Here is a 19,815-nt window from a genome sequence, read left to right as displayed (position 1 = left end):
TCAGTCGTCCAATCCTGGCAAAGCCAACCAACAATCCCCTGTTGTAAATTCCCTCTGTTTGAAATACCTGGTAATGTTTCTCTTTCTCCACTGAAACACAAAATGATATACCACCCCGCCACTCTAAACTCTCAGAACCTTGTATTTTGATCCCAAGGGGAATTAGTGAACAGTTCATGTGTAGTTGACACCAATGCATATTTTCTCACCTGTCATACTTAAAACTTGCTAAATGCTAAATATTTTGCGCAATTCATCCTTACCATTTCACTCAATATTACATCTTGGAAATCTTCCTGTATTGGGCCAACCATGTTATTTTACAGCTGAATACTTTTATCAATTGAATATACTGTAATTCAATTAAATGGTCCCTGAAGGATCGTTTTGCTGTTTTCGTTTTTAAAAACACTTACCAAAAACAATTCCTGCACTAAACTTATATGTAAATCTGAGAGGATTTTTTGTGAGATATCAGTAACATAAGTCCCTAGCTTTGGGATTCCTAGATCCAAGGGACTATGTGACTGAAATTCTAATGCATAATACCAACTCTAACTTCTTCTATAAGTGTACCTATCAAAGGGCTATCACCAGAGAATGCTTCATGATATAATAATATTTGGAGAAGTATGCCTTTTATGATCCAACTTGCCTAAAAGAACAGCCATCAAGGCAATCATCACTCCTAGTGTACATTTCTGGGAGTAATGAGATGAAACACAACAAGGAAACCACTGAAGCTAAGCAGCATAGTCCACAATAGTTCTGGGAAATGGGAGTGGTCTCAAGGAACAAAATAACTGAACTCACCTGTAGGCAAGTCAGAGGAAGCTCTGCTCAATTACTCAAGAAAACTCTGTCATCTGTGCAAGGAAAGGAGCCATAAGATGGGTGAACCATATCATTGCACTGAAAGAATGTGCAATAAAGCTGGAAATTAAATTGATACTGAAGGAGCTTTTTGATACTTGTATCATTCAGGGTGAATGCAGGAAACAGAAACTACTTTAAGTATCTCCACTAGAAAGGGCTTTACTATAGGAAATTAGACGTCCACAGAATTATTTCAAGGGCTAGTAGAATGGAGTTTGGTGTCTGCTGCTAGACTCAGGCTCAGGGTCAGGCCTCAGCAGATGTAGACCAGGGATGGGGGAACTGCAGGAAATTCTGACTGATGTCTCCATGCCCCTGACCATGAGGTTGGTGAGTAGGCAGTGCAAAGTGCCTTTTGGCCACGGGAAAAACTGATGCCTGCCAGGGCCTGGAGTTGCTACTAATGCAGGAAAATAAATACACGAAATGTCCCTGCTGCCCTTCACTACCCCTTCTGCCTTTCAAATCTCATGCAACTGCATTACATTGATGGAACTTAAATCAATTCTAGAACCGTGGCATCAAGGGAGTTTTGGAAACGTTCTTTTTAGCCCTCTCAAATATGGGAAGTACTGAAACACAAGAAAGAATGTACAAGGGGATGGAAATGGGTGTTGAGTGTAAATAGATGACATTTGGTGAAGTCCCCAAGCAGGAATTTCACTGAGCAATACTTGTGCATGAGACAATCAGGGAGTCATGTAATGCTTATGAGTACTTTAGGAATGCTTTGTTAGTGAAAATCACTTATACTTGCTTGTCCAGTATCCTTCCTCCATTTGTATATAAATACATTCTTCTCTGGGATCACGGACTACTGTCAATCTCCCATCCCCTCCCTTAGCCTATGCTGTGGCCACCTTGTTTAATTAACTCTATCACTTTCTCCACCCATCCTTCCCTCCCTTCTTCCCTTCCCCCCCACTCTCTGTCTCCGTCTCTGTATCTCTCATTATTCTTTGGTTCTGGTGCTTCCTGAAGTTCTATTTTCCCTCAATTTTATATGTCATTCCATAGCCTTTAAAGATATTTGTTTTGCTTATGTTAACAAAAGGAAGTTTCTGTTTCTAGCAACCAGATAGCCACTGGTAAGAATTTCTATCTCCTTCTTGCCTATCAAAAGTCAAGCAAGGGGGCCAGCCCCGTGGCTGAGTGGTTAAGTTAGCATGCTCCGCTGCAAGTGGCCCAGTGGTTCATCAGTTTGGATCCTGGGCGTGGACATGGCGCCGCTCATCCAGCCACATTGAGGCGGCATCCCACATGCCACAACTGGAAGGACCCACAACTAAGAATATGTACCGGGGGGCTTTGGGGAGACAAGGAAAAAATAAAATCTTTAAAAAAAAAAGTCAAGCAAGTTGTGAGATATATGCCCTGGGTTTTCCAGAGGAGTTCTAATGGCATATGATTTTATTCTCTTCAAATAAAAATGAGTGTTAGATTTTTAACTAGTTTGCTTTGTTTATACCTCATAAAACTTTTCCAAAAATCATACCATAAATCAGAAAATACGGCCTCCTGAGCTTCATGTCACTTTGGACATATGAATAGGTAAGGCATAGATATGCAGGGCCACAAGCTAGACAGCTGATGACCGTATCAGCTGCTGAAGGCCCAGGCAGGGAAGAGAAATTTGATGAAGCAGCACTCTCAAGAAACATTAATAATCCAATGAAGATCTGATATTAGCCCGAATCTGGAAATGAGCTATAGTAGAAGTAGCTCCTGCCTTCTACACTTTCTGTAATTTCTTTCCAGGCCTTCTTAGGAGAGACAGGCTTATGCTTATGACATCTTCTGATCCTCCAAGAAATGACAATAATGCAACAACAAAGTCCCAGATCCATTGATATTTCCACATTCATAACATTTATTTTTCAGAGCTGCTAGGAGTTACGAAATATGAGATAAAGCCTCGGGACAAAATGGCACCAGAAAACCTCTTTGCCCTTCCTGATTATGTGCTGATAGTAGGGGACCTGTGGATGGCCACTTTCTCACTGTGCTAACATGTTCTTCCCTCTGTGTGAGCGCATTCCTGATGTCTCCCTGTGATTCCAAATTTCCTCCTCTTACAAGAACCCCAGTCAGACAGGATTAGGGCTCCACCTTAATGGCCTCATGTAACTTAATCACCACATTAAAGTCCTTGTCTCCAAATACAATCACCTTCCGAGGTGCTAAGTGTTAGGGCTTCAACATATAAATTTTGGGAGGATACAATTAAGCCCGTAATGGTAACAAGGATTCAAAGCAGCCCAACTTTTGGGACAACTTACTTAAGGTCTCTGAACCTCAGTTTATTCACCTGTGACGTGGGTATAGAACAACACAACTCCCGGGGCTATTGGGAGTATGAAAAGGGATGAGCCGTGTAGAATGTCTAGCCTGTGCCTGGGACATGTGAAGTGTGTGTGCATTAAAGCCTTATGCCCCTGAGTCAGGCAGTCATTTTGGTTACCGTTTAACTCAGCTGCTGGGATGCTCATTCAACAGCACCATCTTCCTCTGATTTTACCTTCTTGATCATGAAGCCTAAGTTGTTACCCAAAGCCAGTGCATTTCAGAGCCAGGATTTCCATCGAGGCCTGTGTGATTCCAGGCTCATGCTGCCTTTCTGCATGGACGGGGGCTGAAGGGGTAGGGGAGGTGCTAAACTGGAGAGGAGAAGTTACCTGCAGGCCCTGAGCTTCTTTGGATACAACCTGCCCCTAGAACTTAAAAGCCTCCCCATATTTGCATCTGTATCCCCCACCTCTACTGGGTCCTAGAGGAGAGGGCAGTAGATACTGAGCTTCTCAAATCCAGGACTGTTTTCAGTACCAAGCCAAGGGTGGAGTCAGCTGTGGAACTCAGCAGTTTGCTTAAAGCCTCTGTGCCTCACCACCATCATACAAGCTTCTGAGTTTCATAGGACTTGCAGGAGCACAGGTATAGAGTATCAAGAGCCAAGACTCCGAAGACAGAGAGCCTGCATTTTACTCAGCCTTATCGATGAATTCATTTATCAGTTACATATTGGTTTTAGCCTCTCTCTGGTGCCTCAGTTTCCTCATTTGAAAGAAATAATACCTACCTCATGGGGGATTTTCAAGGATTCAAAGAGTTAATATTTAGAGTGCACTTAGAAGATTGCCTGGAATATAGGAAGCACTATATAATTGTTAGCTATTAATAATAAAAATAACTTTATTAGCAATATTATTATACTCACTCCATATGAATTCTTGCCCCATACGAATTGTGGGCTTCTGTAGGAGAAGGTTAGCATGCCTGAGGCAAAGTCGTCCGTTCCGTTCAAAGCCAGGGAACAAGCGGGTAAGGCAGATGACCCAGGATCGGACATCCACAGGCATGGTGGACAGGCTGTGCCAGAGAGCGAGGCAGGGTGGAATCCCAATGATCCTGGGGATGGAGGAAAGGGAGGATATTTTCGGGGTCTGCTTCTGAAAGCCATGAAAAGAGTAAGCCGGCCACCCATTAAATGGCCTAAATTCAGACAGGTCCAATGGGGCCCTGGGGAAAGCCACACCGCCCCTCCCCGCCCCCCCTCCCCGCCACACACACACACATTTTGTTCCAGAGGCCGCAGGACTGCCTCAGGTGATACACAAACTGGGACCTGGAGGCCCGGGGCAGTACAGTGATCCTGAATCCGTATTTCAGATCTCAGAAGTGCTCCAGACACCCGTGGGAAACTCCAAAAGTTGGCGATCCATCCTGCTACCAGTCCTGCACAGCTACGAGTGGCTGCACGGAGGGTGCTCCATAACCGGCTTGAAGCTGAGGATGCAAAGGAAGACAAGAAGAGGAAAAGGCAGGCTGCCTTGCTCGCTGTGGCCCGCCAGTCTCCTCAAGGTAACCTGAGGGAGAGGGGACATATGCCATGGGTGAGTAACCCCAGCCCCCACCGAGGGGCCAGGAGGCCACCTGCAATGTCGGGGGCTAATCGGTGTGCGGACTGCCAAGAGGAAGGGCGTTGGTGGCAGGATTGTCCGAACCGTCACCAGGGAGGGAAGGGATCGAAGAAGACCGAGCCGTGGCAGTTTCCCTTGACCACAGATGAGACGTGATGGGGCTGAAGGACAGCCCCCTCCCCCTGTTGGCTCCGGGAGGGCCCGGTGACCTCGGCAGGAAGGAGGAGAGCAGGCTGAATCTTTGCTCCCTAGTGGAGCCGTGTTCTTGGTGTGGAATGCCCACAAGGGAAAGCTTTCTGAAGGAAAGTGTGAACTGAAGGAGGTCTCAGGAAAGGGAGAGACCAGAAGATTTCTGGAGCCCTGGACCTGTGAAACAGGGTCCAAACTGCTGAAGGATTCCTCACTGTGTGTACCAGAATGCCCCGTTCCCCACCCCCTTCTAGGGAGGGACGAGCTCTGTGAGTTAGGGGCCTCCACAGGCTGGGAACAGGAGAAAACCAAGCTCCAAGCACCAAAAAGTGGGGGAGGTGAGCTGATGGCCCTCTTGCAGGATACAGCAGCCCCTGAGAAGCGAGAGATTCCCCTACATGATTCAAGCAGGGCTAACTCGGAACTATGGGCCCAAGGACAGGTGGAGTGAGCAGCCGGTGCCACGCCAGGAAAGGTAAAACGGAAGCAGGTAGGTGGCTGGCCCCGGGTGAAACATATGCCCCTTGAAGCCAGAAGCCAGAAAGAGGAAGCTTTCCCGGAATCAGGAAGTTTTCAGAACAGGGGAATCTAGCTTTGCTCGAGACCTTAGTGCTCTCAATGCTGTGCGCTCCTGGGGCTATAACAGTAAATGTCTTCCCTTGGTTTCTGGCAGCGAGCGCCTAAAAGTCCTGGGATTGCCCATACGAGAGCCACATGGCGCATCTTTGGTTAGGAGAATTACTTTAGGGCTCAGTTCCTGAAACGAGTCCAGAGCCAGAAAGGCGAAGTGGTTTGTCTGGTGTTATGCCTAACAAGCCCCTTTCAACGCCACCTGAACTGGTGTTAACGAGGTGAGTGTTGGAGAAGCCCTAAGCGTGGGGGCTGGGTGCCAGGGAAACCAACTGTGTGATTCGATTCTTGCCTTGGAAGTTTCAGGCCCGTCCCCGTCCCTGTCCCCGTCCCCACCCCTGGGGACGGGGGGGGGGGGCAAGAGGGGTTGAAGGTTGCGCTGAGTAGCCAACGGCCAATGACCGCAATCGACTATGCCCAGGCGATGGAGTCTCCGTCAGACTGCGAAAGAACGGTGCTCAGACAGCTGCTGCGTTGGCGAACACGTGGAGGTTCGGGGAGAGTGGCACACCCAGAGAGGCCCCGGGAGCTCCTCCTCCCTGCCACACATGTTTTGCTCTATGCCCCTCTTCCCTGTGGCTGTTCAGAAGGGAGAGGTTCTCCCGAGTTGTGTGAGCCGCTCTATCAGAGCCCTCAAACCCAAGGAGGGGGTGGTGGGAACCTGCGGTCTCGCGGCCACTTTGTCAGGAGCACAGGTCACGACCCGAACTTGCAATTGGCATGGAAAATGGGGGCGGGGAGAAGGGTAATCCTGCGGGGTGTGATTCTATCCCCAGGAGGATAGAGTCAGACGTGAGTTAAGTATGTTCAGCTTCTTGACCAGGAAGGAATACGATGTGTCTAAAGGAATGGCTCTGTTCTTTCTTCTTTGGATTCTTTACATTGGATGCATGGCTATCAGCCTCTCTGATAAACTTGCGATCATAAACAGACGCTTTTGAATGGGGCAAGATGGACACACTGGTTAAAGTTTAGCCCCCAAGCTTCAGAGCAGTAGCTGCCATCTGCTTGTTATTCAAGAAAGCAAAAAAATTGGCTATGGACCTACCTATGAGGGTTTGGACTCCTACATCAATTCTCTAGTCTACCAGTGACTGATGAGGCCTCTGGCTATCCCGAAATAGAATACTTCATTATCAAGATATGATGCCAGATTCCCTTCAGATTTCTTTAATATCCTGTCATATCTTAAACTCTGCTGCCCTTCTCCTTGATTCCAATGGGTCTTTAAGCCATGCTTGCCCAGAAGTGACCTCCAGCCACAGAGGTCTCCAGAGTGAATCATGGACGTTAAACATGGGCCAGAGATGCTTAAACTGTTAGAAGTGGTACAGGTCTCCAAGAAAGTAGCTGGGATCCATGGTAAAGCCCTTCAAAGGACATAACGTGGCAGCTGCAGCTGCAAAAATGGCCACTCCATCAGGAGAGCTTCTCTAGTTACCATTAATTTCCACACTGCTCTCGTGTGAACTGACACCTTCTGTGAACTTACTACAGATGAAGTGAGGGAAGCTACTACACAGCGTTCTCAGTGGTCCCCAATAGTCAAGGGGTGGAAGACAAACAAATGAGGGAAGGTTTATGTTCCCAAATAGCTTTAGTGTGCTCATGCCAACTTAACTCGCAAGCATTCAAGCCACTTTGATTTTGGTAACACCGTGACCTCACAGAGACCACCTCTGACGTCATAGAGGCCCCTTCTGTCCTCACTGACAGACAGAGATCTCAGCTGACCTAACAGAGACATCCCCTGACACTTTAGACACTCCCCTTGACCACACAGAGACATCCCATGCCCACACAGAGACTTGTCTGACCACCCAGAGACCTCCACTGACCTCATAGTGAACCCCTCTTCCCTCAAACTGAGGTCTCCTGATTTCACAGAGAACTCCCTGAACACACAAAGAACTCCCATGACCTCCAAGAGACCTCTAGTGACATTATAGAGACCCCCCTCTGACCTCACCGAGACCTGATATCACAGAGGCCAGCCATTACCTCAACAAGATCGCCTACAACACAGTGAGAACTCCACTAATTTCATGGAAATCTCAAGCGACTCTCACCAGATCTAGGATCTCAGGGAAATGAAGAGAGGATGGTGGGTGCACCCGCCCCTCCCCAACTGACTGACAAATCCCATGGGTCTTATTGACTGTTAGCACTCTGGAAGCCCCACTCCATGGAGGGAAAACCCTTCTTTCTATCTACGCATGCACAGCAAAGGTGACTGGCCTCAGAAAGGCCCTTGGGCTTGCTGAGGGACAGGTCCTTGTGGCACTGAAAGTGTGGGGGAGCCCACTGGTGGTGGCCGGGTGCAGCTGCTGGTGAACTGGGATTCCCAACTTCTACAACTGTGTCTCACATCCCCGTCTCCCCTTCTGCTCAGGTCCCACTCCCATCCTTTGAAAATAGCTTTCTGCCCCTCTTTGCCCATCAGGAGCCAGGGGGCAGGGCAAGGCTATCCCTCCTGCATGCTGGTCATCCGGTGCCTCCTTTATTGTTTGACAGAACAAGGCCTCCCATCAGGAAGGAGCTTTTCAACACAGGGAGCAGTAAATGTTTGACAAGTCAACAGGGCTCAGGAATGCTAGCCAAAGGAGTTTGGCCACATTAGGCATGCCACGCCCCCTGCGGAAATAGTGGGGAAATTGGCAGGCCTGCCCTTCCAGGGGCAGGCACCTCCCTTCACTCTGGAGTCACTAAAGCCATGCCCTCCTGCTGCCCAGAGCTCTACTCTTGAGAGAAATCCATGACTAAGGTCCAAGACAGGCCTTGCCCTGGCCATCTCTCTGGGTGCACTGTGGCAGGGCACAGGGAGAGGTGTATCCTCTGGAGGAGCCTGCTTTGTCTGAAGGAGGCCAGCCATTCCAGCTTCCTGGGATGAGTCTCTGTCTGGGGTCTAGCATGGGGAAAAGGGCCCTGAGACCTGAAAGTACCCTGGCAGTTGTCATCAGCCTGGTTGGAGCAGGAGGCTTCCAGGAAGCTAGTGTGCCCAAACTGTGTCTCAGCCCTTCCACATTTGGGCCCCCCCCAGCCCAGGCCGGGCTCCCGAGGGAGGATGATGAACGTGGCAGCAGCCAGTGCAAGGGCACCAGCAGCGGGGGTGGTGTCCCACAGCCTCCTGGAATGCATTGGGTCGGTTGGCGCCCCCTGTGGTGTGGCATGTGGATTGGGCTGACTCTGGTCACCTCTGGGGCAGGAATCCACCTCAGCTCAACAGATTCAAATACAACAAATGACACTTGGAGAGGAGTTCAGGGATCTTCATGCCCCTGCCTCAGGGTAATTCCTCTTGCCCAACGACTCCTATCAGACCCAATCACAACATTCCCAGGTCCAGATTTGAGACCACAGTGGTGAATTTGGAACCTACTTCTTACTTCCCTGTCCAGCCTACTGTGGTGGTGTTCTTGGTGGTTGGGGAAACGGCACTGGCGGTGGCTGCAGTGGTAAAGGCCATGGTGGCAGCTGCTTCCCAGACATCTGGCATCTTGGGGACCCGAGGAGTGCATCATTGGTGCACCCACACCCTCCCCAGCCCCCCATCTCTCCCATCTGTCCTAGTGACTCTCACCACTCCAGGAGCCCTGCTTTCCTCACTTACAGCCATCTCTTTGACTGCACTTGTTTAAATTACATGACCTTGAAACCTCCCTCCATAAGCTATTCTGATCAAAATCCTCCCTGGAACCTTCTGAGTTGGCTGAGAACAGAGCAGCAAAGTCCACAACATTCTCCAAAGTTAGAGGCAAGATTTTCATCTTGAACTTCCTGGGCACACCCCTGGGCTCCTAAGCAGGCTTCATCTGATCTTAATTATGGATTTCAGGCCATCCCCTTCTGTCTTTTTGAATCTGGCCTGCCTACCAGTATTTCATGTTCTGGAGAATATCTTGGGTATTTTCCAGGTGAAACTTCAGTGCTTCCTCATGGCTTTGCTGCCTCAGTTGGTCCAACAGCTTACAGAGGTGGGCCTCCTGGGCCCACGTGACTTCACATATGTTAAGTCACTGTGAACCTGTGAGTGAAAACATCTCACACTAGTTCTGTTCAATGGGTTCTTCCCCAATGTGAGATTTCTGCTTATTGGAGGAGCTAAGAGGCACTTAAAAGACTGCCCACAGACGTTCATTTGTTCTTTTCTCTATGTATGAATTCTAGGCTAATCAGTCAGTCATAGTTCCTGGTTAAAAACCTTCCTCATGTAAGTTACATATGCACGGTGTGTTACTCTCTTGCATGCATTGAGATTTCTTCTTTTTTTTTTTTTTTAAGGAAGATTAGCCCTGAGCTAACATCTGCTGCCAATCCTCTTTTTGCTAAGGAAGACTGGCCTTGAGCTAATATCTGTGTCCGTCTTCCTCTATTTTGTATGTGGGACGTCTGCCATAGAATGGCCTGCCAAGTGGTCCCATGTCTGCACTGGGGATCCAAACTCGTGAAGCCTGGGCCACTGAAGTGGAACGTGTGAACTTAACTGTTGTGCCACTGGACCAGCCCAGAGATTTCTTCTTTATAACACCTCAACTGTACAGTTGGTTAATTTTGTAACTTCATTGTGTTTCATAGACTAGATATTTGAGCCATGTTTATACAATTGTCCTTTTATAAGAACTCAGGTTATAGCTCTGAGCTCAGGTCAATATCCTTCCTAAATTAAAATTATGCAAAACTTTCCGCTGGGATGGCACTTACTCCCATCTCAAATTATAGTCCTGTTATTGTGCTTTACTAGTAATCATCCAATTCCCAGGCCTCTAATGTAGGGGACCAGGGTTCAACCCAAGAAACTTACCATCACTGTGCAGTTAGATGGCTCCTTCCTGCAGATATTTGGTATAGGTACCATTTCTTGGTTTTAAAGGTTACTTCTCCTGCCTAAAGTCAATTAAAAAATAAATTTCTCAAGAGGCATTAGGGAACCAAAGTGTTGTACGGCATGCAAGGCAAATATTGACCCTTACACAGGGCAAGAATGTGAAATGGAGCAATGCACTAATGTCTAGAAACATGTTTTAGGGCACTGTCAATTACAAAATGTTTTCAAGATTGAAGAGAAAACTAAGACAGATTTTGGTAAGGTTATGAGAGAAGAAATCATCAAGGGGAAGGGATGAGGGCAAAGTTCACAATATGAAACTTTCAATCCAATGAGGACATAAACTATGAATAAAAGACATTGATAAATGCTAGGAATATTGACAACATTGAGGATTTTTCCCCCACTGGATTCCCATACTTTCCTGAAAAGACCATGGACTTAAGGAAATCTGTAGTCGGCATTACCAAGGTCCTGATCCCTCACTGACTAGGCTTCTCCTCATAGTGAACACACATGCCTAGAGCTTAGCCAGCCTCAGGCCTTGTGGGAATCCCCTTTCTTCCCTCCACAACTCCTCTCCTTGCTCCAATGGGAAATTGTGTCTTATTTGCAGAGCTGCCACCCTGTTCATGGGAAAAAGCCACTTGAATTTTGAACTGTGTTTTAAGAACCATACATATTCCTCAAGTCAAGGACAGGATCGCATGAACAACTAAGTGAGCATTGAAGAAAACCTTGGAAGTCCTTGAGCAGAGCAGGAGGAACACCGTGACACCAAGCCAAAAGCACTGAGGAACTCGTGGATGTGCACGAGCAAGCTCACAGAGTAAAGATTCCCAGTGTTTTCAACAAACGAGGAATTAAATGTTTCTAGTTAATCCAGAATAACCTAAATTTATGTTGCCTGGTGTTTTTTTCTACTGTGGCCTCAAACTTTGGGCTTACTGCTTAGAACAGAAAAATTACTTAGGAATTGTTTAATCTTATTTTTTAGTTATTAAAAAAAACCCCATTGAGTTTTCAGCACTGTTCTGGGTGCTGGCAATAGAGCAGCAACAAAGACATAAAATTGTGGTCAAGAAGACTATATTCTAGTGAAGGGGCAAACTACATGTCATTAAATCAATAAACAGAATTACCCACTCGTAGTTGTGTTATGAAAGAATAAAAATGAGAGCTGAGGGGAGCATGATATGTGGAAACTTCTCTGGATACTTGTTGAGTAAATAAATCCTTATTGACAGACTCAACAACAGAGAGAAGATGAATGATGTTCTCCAGCATCACATCTCTGTGTAGCTTTTGCCAGGATGCGCCCACCAAGGCCTATTCTTCCTGGGTGAAACCCAGAACCATATCCATGAAGGTCGCTGATTCCTAAAACATTGTGGACATTCTGGTTCAGACAGGGACATCTCTACCAGAGTCCAGGGGCAGAAAGTTGACATGATAGAGTTGGGGAAATGAGGCTGTAGGTATAGAAAGCTCAAGTCCTTTGGGGTTCTAGCCAAATGCTTCCCTGTGCTGATCTGGCATGTGTTATTCTTGCATAACCGCAAACGTATATACAGTCTGTACACAGCCTTAATACATACTAGCTTCATTATAAAGGAATATCACATGATGTGCAATGTGAAATAAACTGGACATTTCCCCAAAATATGGTAAATCTCATTTACAGACTGGCGCGTTTACTACAGTTTATTGGTTGTCAACTTAAGAACACATAACTAGATTCTCCTCACCAATTTAAAGTGAATCACAGACTCATCACATAGCAGGCAATATCAATTGCCTGTGACATATAACTGTGATTATGTGTAAACATTTCCCCTATAGGAACCTTACCTTTCTCCTTTGTGAAATGGTTTAACAACCTCTTACAAATGTTGACGGATCCAATGAGCTAATTTGCAAAGCACTTCTTTTGCATCAAACACTCAATACACATAAGTAAGAAGTATGTTAGTTGAATGAAGCCATGCTGACCATTCTGCAGAATGGAACAGATTTAGAGAACACGGATCGGCAGGTGCAGCCTCTGTCTCTTATCTGTACACATTCCCTGTGTTCACTACAAGGTAGAAGGACAGATGGTCCAGAAACACAACCCAACGTTCCCTGATACTTTTATACAGAAGGATGGCCCTAGCCTGCCCCACCTACAGTGAGGCTTCCATTGTCAATTTTCTCTGGGACCTCCAAGCATCTGTTATCATTTAGTTTAGTCCTATGCATCTGATAACAGGTAACAGAAGCCTCTCAATTGTATATGGTCACTCCAGGAGACCCCAAATGGCCACAGAACCCTCTACCCCATCCCCCACCCTGCCCCTCATCCCCTGCCTGCTGAGCTGTGCTCACCCCACCCCAGCTCTGACCCCCCCAAAGTGAGTCCGACCCACCTGAAGAGTCCACAGCCGCCCCATAGAGACAGCAGGCGAACCTGAGACGAAGCCTGAGAAGTCTGAGCGTGACAGTGGTGCCTGCCATAAGACTTGGACGCCTGTGGCGTCAGGAACGCCCCCTTCACGCCTCACCCAGGCTGAAAGCCCCACCCCAAAGATTCAGGGCAAGCGCAAATTGCAGCAGCAGACCGGATGCTCCATGGCCTGAGGGCTGAAAGGAGTCACAGTCACTGCTGCTTATAGCGCTTAGGAAAGCACCGGTGTATCCACCGTTTCCTCCATCATGCCAGTCGCCACGCATATCACATCACGCTCTGCGCTCCTTCAAGCCCCTCCCCTCACGCCCCTCCCCCGCCCCTCCCCACGCCCACCACGCTCTGCGCTCCTTCACGGCCCTCCCCTTCCTCCTTCATGACCCTCCCCTTCCTCCCGGCGTCCTCCACACTCTGACCCTGCAGCCATGCTGCCGGGCTAAAGCGGGTTTAATTAATGGCGCCTGAGGCCGGCTCCTGAGGGCTCCTGAGGCAGCTTGAAACCCAGCAAAATCTCCCTGGTTGATAAAATCTCAGTGGCTAAAATGGAAATACTGGGACCCGGGTAGGTGGAACTTGCATTTTCAAAGCCACCTTTCCTCCATCCCCTCCATCTGGTCGGGCTGCTGGAACCCTCACAGTGGAGAACTCCCGGCTGAGGAGTCTACACTTTGGTCATGCCTCATAGAAGAACAGCCCCAGCCATAGTATTAAAAGGAGGAAACATCACAGCAGACAGCTAATTCCTACACTATAGACAGGAAATGCAGAAGCCCGGTAAGTGACCCCCTAAGCCCCTTCTCTGAGGCCCCACTCAGTGGGTCCACAGGACCTCCTTACCCACCATGGGCCTCTTGGCCTAGTTAACACAGGCAACAGGACCAGAAGTTCCCAGTGCTTTTGCCCAAAATGTTAGTTTGGTTTTATCTAGTTCACTGTATTTTGGGGTCTCTTTGTTAGAACAGCTTAACCTACACCTTAGCTAATATACCCTTCCCCAGGTCATCTGACTGATAAATCAGATGGAAATCTTCATTGTTACACAACATTGACCGTGTTCCAGATGCTTGTCACTTTCAATTTCACTGTTAGGTAGTACTTATTAGAAGTTTTTGGGTGAAAATTAAAATTCACGGAGCCCAGCGTATGAAGAGTGTGCTGTTAAATGATTCCTCCAGAATCTCCAGATGTTCTTTTTGGATTAAGACAGGCCATCAGAGAATTGCACACCTGGGCTGTCTTGATCTGGTTCCTTGGAGAATTGCTCTGTGGATCTGAGCCTTGGCCCCGCGCCATCGGCCCACACTGAGGAGTGCCGCAAACAACCCCGTGAGCCCCACTGCTTCCTTGCCTGGAGGATGTGATTGAGGATGTGGTTTGATGCCCTTTGTGTGGACCCAAGAAAGAAGTTTCTTTCAGACCTTGTACCAGGAATAATCGTGCTTCTCCTGAGCAACTGGCTTGTTTTGTTTTTGTGAACACTCTAAATTGTGTAACTGTCTGTGTCTTTCAAAGCCATCGAAAATCCTTTGGGAACAAGACAGGGTATAAAATAAAGCTATTCAGAGTTTAGACCAAGCTCCCTATTTAATGCATTATATTCCTTTTGGAAAAGTCGCTTCATTTGGCTGACTTTCTTTGCTCGTAAGTTAGAGATAATGAGTTCTTCCTGTGAACAGAGTGTAAATTAATATTTTTAAAGCACTCAGAGTTCCCTCAATGCAAGTTATTATGGAAACTAACACTAATATTTAATTTCTTTACATCTCTGCTATTTTGTAATTCCCTCTCTTCGTGTCATTCCTGAACTTTGCTTGCTCATTCATTTACTTGGCACATTTGAGGATGTAACAGTGCACCAAACACTCTGGAAGGATACAGATTAAAAAGTCTGGATTGCGCTTTCCAGGAGCATGAAGAGTTGAGGGTGTGTTTTCCACTAAATTAGAGAATTAAATAACAAGAAAACAATAAATGAATAAGTCAATAAATATCTTAATTATAAAATTCCGTGGTTGCAGTGAAGAAAAGAAATAGGGAACAATGGGAAAGGATGACAGTTCTAGAGGTGGAGATGGAAGGTGCCTGTAAGAAGGCAACTTTCAAACAAAGCCCTGGAGAATAAAAAGGAACAACTGTGCTAAGAGCTGAGGAAATAAGTCTTAAGGCATGAGAGGGTTTGGCAGGGTGATGGATCTGAAAACAGACAGTGGCATGACAGTAAGCAAGGACAAAGGAGGAGTTTGGAGAGAAGGTCAGGGACCAGGCCATTTAGGGCCTTAAAGGCCAGAGCATGGGGCCTATATGTTCTCTTACCTTCCATAGGATTCCTCTTGAAGCACTTTATGGGCCAGAGTGATGTGGTATGAGTGAGGTTTTAAGGAGATAATATTGCTTGTATCTCTGGTGTGAGATAATCTCACGTAATAAGGGAAATGTTGAGGCGAGGTAAGCACTGAGGGTAGGATAGGGGAACACAGAGGAGGTGTCCTCTGGGAGTTCTCAATTCGGTTGTTGAGCAAGACTTCCTGAAGTATATGGTGGCTGAGCTGAAATGTGGAGAAATGAGTGAGAGTTCGCCAAGGGAAGGGAAGGAAGGTTGAACTAGACAGTGAGCTACATGACTGAATGTACAGTGATATGTGACAGCACGGTAAGGATGCTGCTGTATTGAAGCATCAAGTAAAACAGAGTATGAGGGTAGATGAAGCTGGAGAGGAGGCTAAAGATTGGACCATGGAGAAGCTTGAGTGTCTAATACTTTCTTCCCTATTCCATGGCTGGCAGGTGGGAGGAAGCTGGGTCCCATCTCCTAACATTTTTATGAGAATTATTTGCGAAAATAATTGCTGCAACCTCTTAAATAAAAGCTTACTTCCCCCCATACTTTCTTTGAAATAAGACCCCTTGGAGTACAGGTGACCATGAGGAACTCTTCTGCAACCTGAGATGGAGCAGTTGGGAGAAGGTTACTCATCTTCACCTTTGCCTGTACCTTGTCACCTCCTATCACCACCTCCTCCTTTCCCTGGCTCTTGTCATCTCCAGACCTCTGCAGGGGGAGTTGCTGGTGGGTGCCCATCCCACTTCCTAATGAATGTAGGTGTGCTTAGTAAAATGCTGACAGATTTGATGTGTTATGATAAGTGCTAATGGCACTAGATTTAGAGTCAGGGGCTGGTCCTAGGCCTTCTGCTTAGTAGGTGAGTGACCTGAGCAGGTCACTTGATTCCTGGGAGCTATTTCCTCACATATATATAAAGGAGGATGTATCTACCTCCCTGAGTTGTGAGGATTAAATGAAAAATTGAATATATGCAAAGTGCTTACACAGTGCCTGCTTAGTAAACTATAGGTGTTATTGTTGTCCATAGTAGGGAAGTAATAATCAAAAGGGAAAGCAGACTCAAAGTTCTTTTCTGAACACTGATCATGGAAGACTAGGAAATGGAGAAGCTACTGAACAAAAATAAGGTAATTGACCTTGGCTAAATCACTTAATTCGTTTCCTCATCCAAAGTGTGGGGGTTACAATTTCCCTTTTGTGTAATGTATTGGATATTTATAAGGAATAGATGTTATTATAGATGCAAAAATTTTTTGGAAACTGAGTATTTTCTTGTTTTGCTTACAACGTTAATCTGTATCCTCCAAGAGATGACAAGCATTTGGCGGGGAAATATTTCAGTGAGAAATTGTGGTGGAAGTTAGAGAAGCTGGCAGGGCTGTCAGACTCTGATGGAGGTCTGACTTGAGGAAAGGAAAGTTTTTCAAGAGGGGACAACCTTGAACCAAAGTCAACCAATAGAGGAATCCTGCAGCTCACTTTCAGGGAGAGGGCAGCCAAGCTATCCCTGCTGAGCTCAGTAATGGGCTGGGAAGAGCTTGTGGGAGGCGTGGCCTCAGCACAAAGAAGTGATGGATTTCAGAGCAGCAGCTGGGGCCATTGGTCAGTTCTGCTCCCTGTAGCTGGTATGATCTTGTGGCCACCACACTTACTATGATGAAGAATCTATTTTCTTACCAGGAGAATATATCATTTTGCAACTAAGACTATTTATTCTGATCCCCCTTCATATGTAAGAGAACTCATCCCGGCAAGTCCACTGCAGCCATTCTTCCAGTGAAGGTCAACAAATAGTGTGCAGTGTTCTGATAATGAGCTAAAGGGACTTGTGGGCATGGGCACTGCTTTAACCTTAAGTGCGTTCTTGAAAGAGCTAATGGGGAAGGTGTTCGTGTTCTCTTTTAGAGCTGGTACTTTTTCTTTCTTGATACAAAATAGCATTTATTAATAATTTCCTCTGTATCCACTGACTTTTTTTATCCAATCAGCCACCCTATGCCTTTCGATTGGAGCATTTAGTCCATTGACATTTAAAGTAGCTATTGATAAGAATGTACTTATTGCCATTTCGTTGCTTTTTTTTCTGGGTGTTTTAGTAATTCTTCTCAGTTCCTTTCTTCTCTTGCTCTCTTCCCTTATAGTTTGATGGCTTTCTTTAGTATTATGTTTGGGTTCCTTTCTATTAATTATTTGTGTATTATAGGTTTCTGGTTTGACATTAGCACGAGGTTCGTATATTATAGTCTACATGTATCATGGTCAATATTGAGTTGCTGGTCTCTTTAGTTTGACCTCTTACTGAAAGCTCTACTCTTTTGTGTGTGGTTGTGAGGAAGATTAGCCCTGAGCTAACATCTGCCGTCAATCCTCCTCTCTTTTTCTGAGGAAGTCTGGCCCTGAGCTAACATCCATGCCCATCTTCCTCTACTTTATATGTGGGACGCCTGCCACAACATGGCTTGACAAGTGGTGCATTGGTCCACACTTGGGATCTGAACTGGCAAACCCCGGGCCGCTGAAGCAGAACATGTGAACTTAACCACTGCACCACTGGGCTGGCCCTAAAAGCTCTACTCTTTTACTCCCCTCATCCCACATTTTCTGTTTTTGATATCATATCTAACCTCTTTTTTCTGCATGTGTATCCATTACCCTCTTATCATGGAAAGAGATAATTTTAATACTTTTGTCTTTTGACCTTCATATCAGCTGCTACATTTATTGTATATTTGCCTTTACCAGTGATTTTATTGGTTTTTAAAAAGTAATTTTCTTATTCTTATTTGTGGTCTTATCTTTTCCACTCAAGCAAGTCCCTTTAGCATTTCTTGTAAAGCTAGTTTCTTGGTGATAAACTCCTTTAGTTTTTGCTTGTCTGGGAAACTATCTTTCCTTCCATTCTGAGTGATAAACTTGCTGGGTAGAGTATTCTTGGCTGTAGGTTTTTCCTTTCAGCACTTTAAATATATCGTGCCACTCCCTTCTAGCCTGTAACGTTTCTGCTAAGTCAGCAGATAGCATTATGGGGTTTCCTCTGTATATAACTTGTTGCCCTTCTCTTGTGCCTTTTAGGATTCTCGCTCATCTTTAATTCTTGACCTTTCAATGATAATGTGTCTTGGTGTGGGCCTCCTTGGGTTTCTCCTATTTGGTGCTCTCTATGCTTCCTGTACTTGGATGTCTGTTTCCTTCCTTAGGTTAGGAAAGTTTTCAGCTATGATTTCTTCAAATAGATTCTCTGCACCTTTGTCTCTCTCTTCTCCTCCTGGGACACCTATAACACAGATATTAGTATGCTAGATGTTGTCCCAGAGGTCCCTTAGACTGCCCTCACTCTTTTAAATTTTTTTTCTTTTATCTGTTCAGCTTGTTTGATTTCCTCTAGTCTTTCATCCATCTTGCTGATCCATTCTTCTGTATCTACTCTGCTATTGAGTCCCTCTAGTGAAGGTTTCATTTCTAGTATTGTATTCTTCATTTCAGATTGATTCTTTTTTAAATTAAATTACTTTTTTTAAAGATTTTTTTTTGCTTTTTCTCCCCAAAGCCCCCTGGTACATAGTTGTATATCCTTCAATGTGGGTCCTTCTAGTTGTGGCATGGGGGACGCTGCCTCAGCGTGGTTTGATGAGCAGTGCCATGTCCACACCCAGGATTTGAACCAATGAAACACTGGGCCGCCTGAAGTGGAGCATGCTAACTCAACCACTCGGCCACGGGGCCAGCCCCCGACTGGTTATTTTTCATATTTTCCAATTCTTTGTTGATGTTCTCACTGAGTTCTTCTCCCAAGATCAACAAGCATCCTTATGACTCTTTGTTCGAACTCTTTGTCACATAGGTAGTTTATTTCTGTTTCATTTAGTACTTTTTCTGGGGTTTTATCCTCTTTCCTTACTTGGAATGTATTCCTTTATCTCCTCATTTTGCCTCTTTCTCTGTGCTTATATCTATGTATCATGTATGCCAGCTACATCTCCTGATCTTGGAGAGGTGGGCATATATAAGAGATGCCTTATGAGGTCCAGCAGTTTGCTTCCCTCTCATCACCAGTTCCAAATGTTCCAGGAGTGTCCCCTGTGTGCACTATATGTGCCCTTCTGTTCATGTTGCTCTTGCTGCAGGTGCCTGGGGAGGCTAGGCTTAAGGTTACTCCCTGCTGGCCGTGAAGCATCTCTGCTAGAAGGTGGTCTTTTTCTCTCCAGAAAGGAGTTTCTGCCTCTTCCACTTCAGTCAGCCCTGTCCCTTTTCGTGGGGGTTCTTTTAATCCAGTTTTCAGTTCTCTCTTAGGGTTAATTTTTCCAAGGGTAGTTGTAGATTTGTTGTGTCCACGGGAGGAGGTGAGTTCAGAGTCTGCCTATGCCACCATCTTGACCTAAAGTGGTAACTTTGAGTAAAATTGGGCTTGGAAGTCCTTTCAGGCTGCATCTCAGAGTACTGTAGTCCTGTATCTGGGATGATTCCTTGCCAACATCCATGTACAAACATGCCCTAATATGTGTTAAACAGGCAGACCTCCTTTGACCCCAGATTCCTCTCCATTTCCCATTCTGTTTCTCTGCTCCATTCAAGCTGCCTCCCCTCAGGT

At 46.1% G+C, this 19,815-nt stretch overlaps 1 long non-coding RNA gene across 3 annotated transcripts in view; it reads right to left on the bottom strand.

Moving 5' to 3' along the window:
• LOC139046312 (uncharacterized) overlaps window positions 1-13,179 on the bottom strand; it is a 30,824-nt gene extending 17,645 nt beyond the window's left edge. Inside the window, exons 1-5 of one of the 3 annotated variants that reach the window (XR_011506159.1) lie at window positions 12,846-13,179; window positions 12,289-12,433; window positions 10,414-10,496; window positions 4,448-4,659; window positions 4,091-4,281 (exon numbers count right to left, since the gene is read on the bottom strand). This is a non-coding gene — a long non-coding RNA (uncharacterized lncRNA). The remainder of the gene's footprint in view (window positions 1-4,090; window positions 4,282-4,447; window positions 4,660-10,413; window positions 10,497-12,288; window positions 12,434-12,845) is intronic. The other 2 variants (XR_011506157.1, XR_011506158.1) reach the window with 2 other exon arrangements.
• Window positions 13,180-19,815: the final 6,636 nt, after the last annotated feature.

Source organism: Equus asinus, chromosome 10 (assembly GCF_041296235.1).
Source record: "Equus asinus isolate D_3611 breed Donkey chromosome 10, EquAss-T2T_v2, whole genome shotgun sequence".
Taxonomy (NCBI): domain Eukaryota; kingdom Metazoa; phylum Chordata; class Mammalia; order Perissodactyla; family Equidae; genus Equus; species Equus asinus.
The sequence above is the reverse complement of the archived record's forward strand: the minus strand, read 5'-3'. Positions and strand labels throughout refer to the sequence as shown.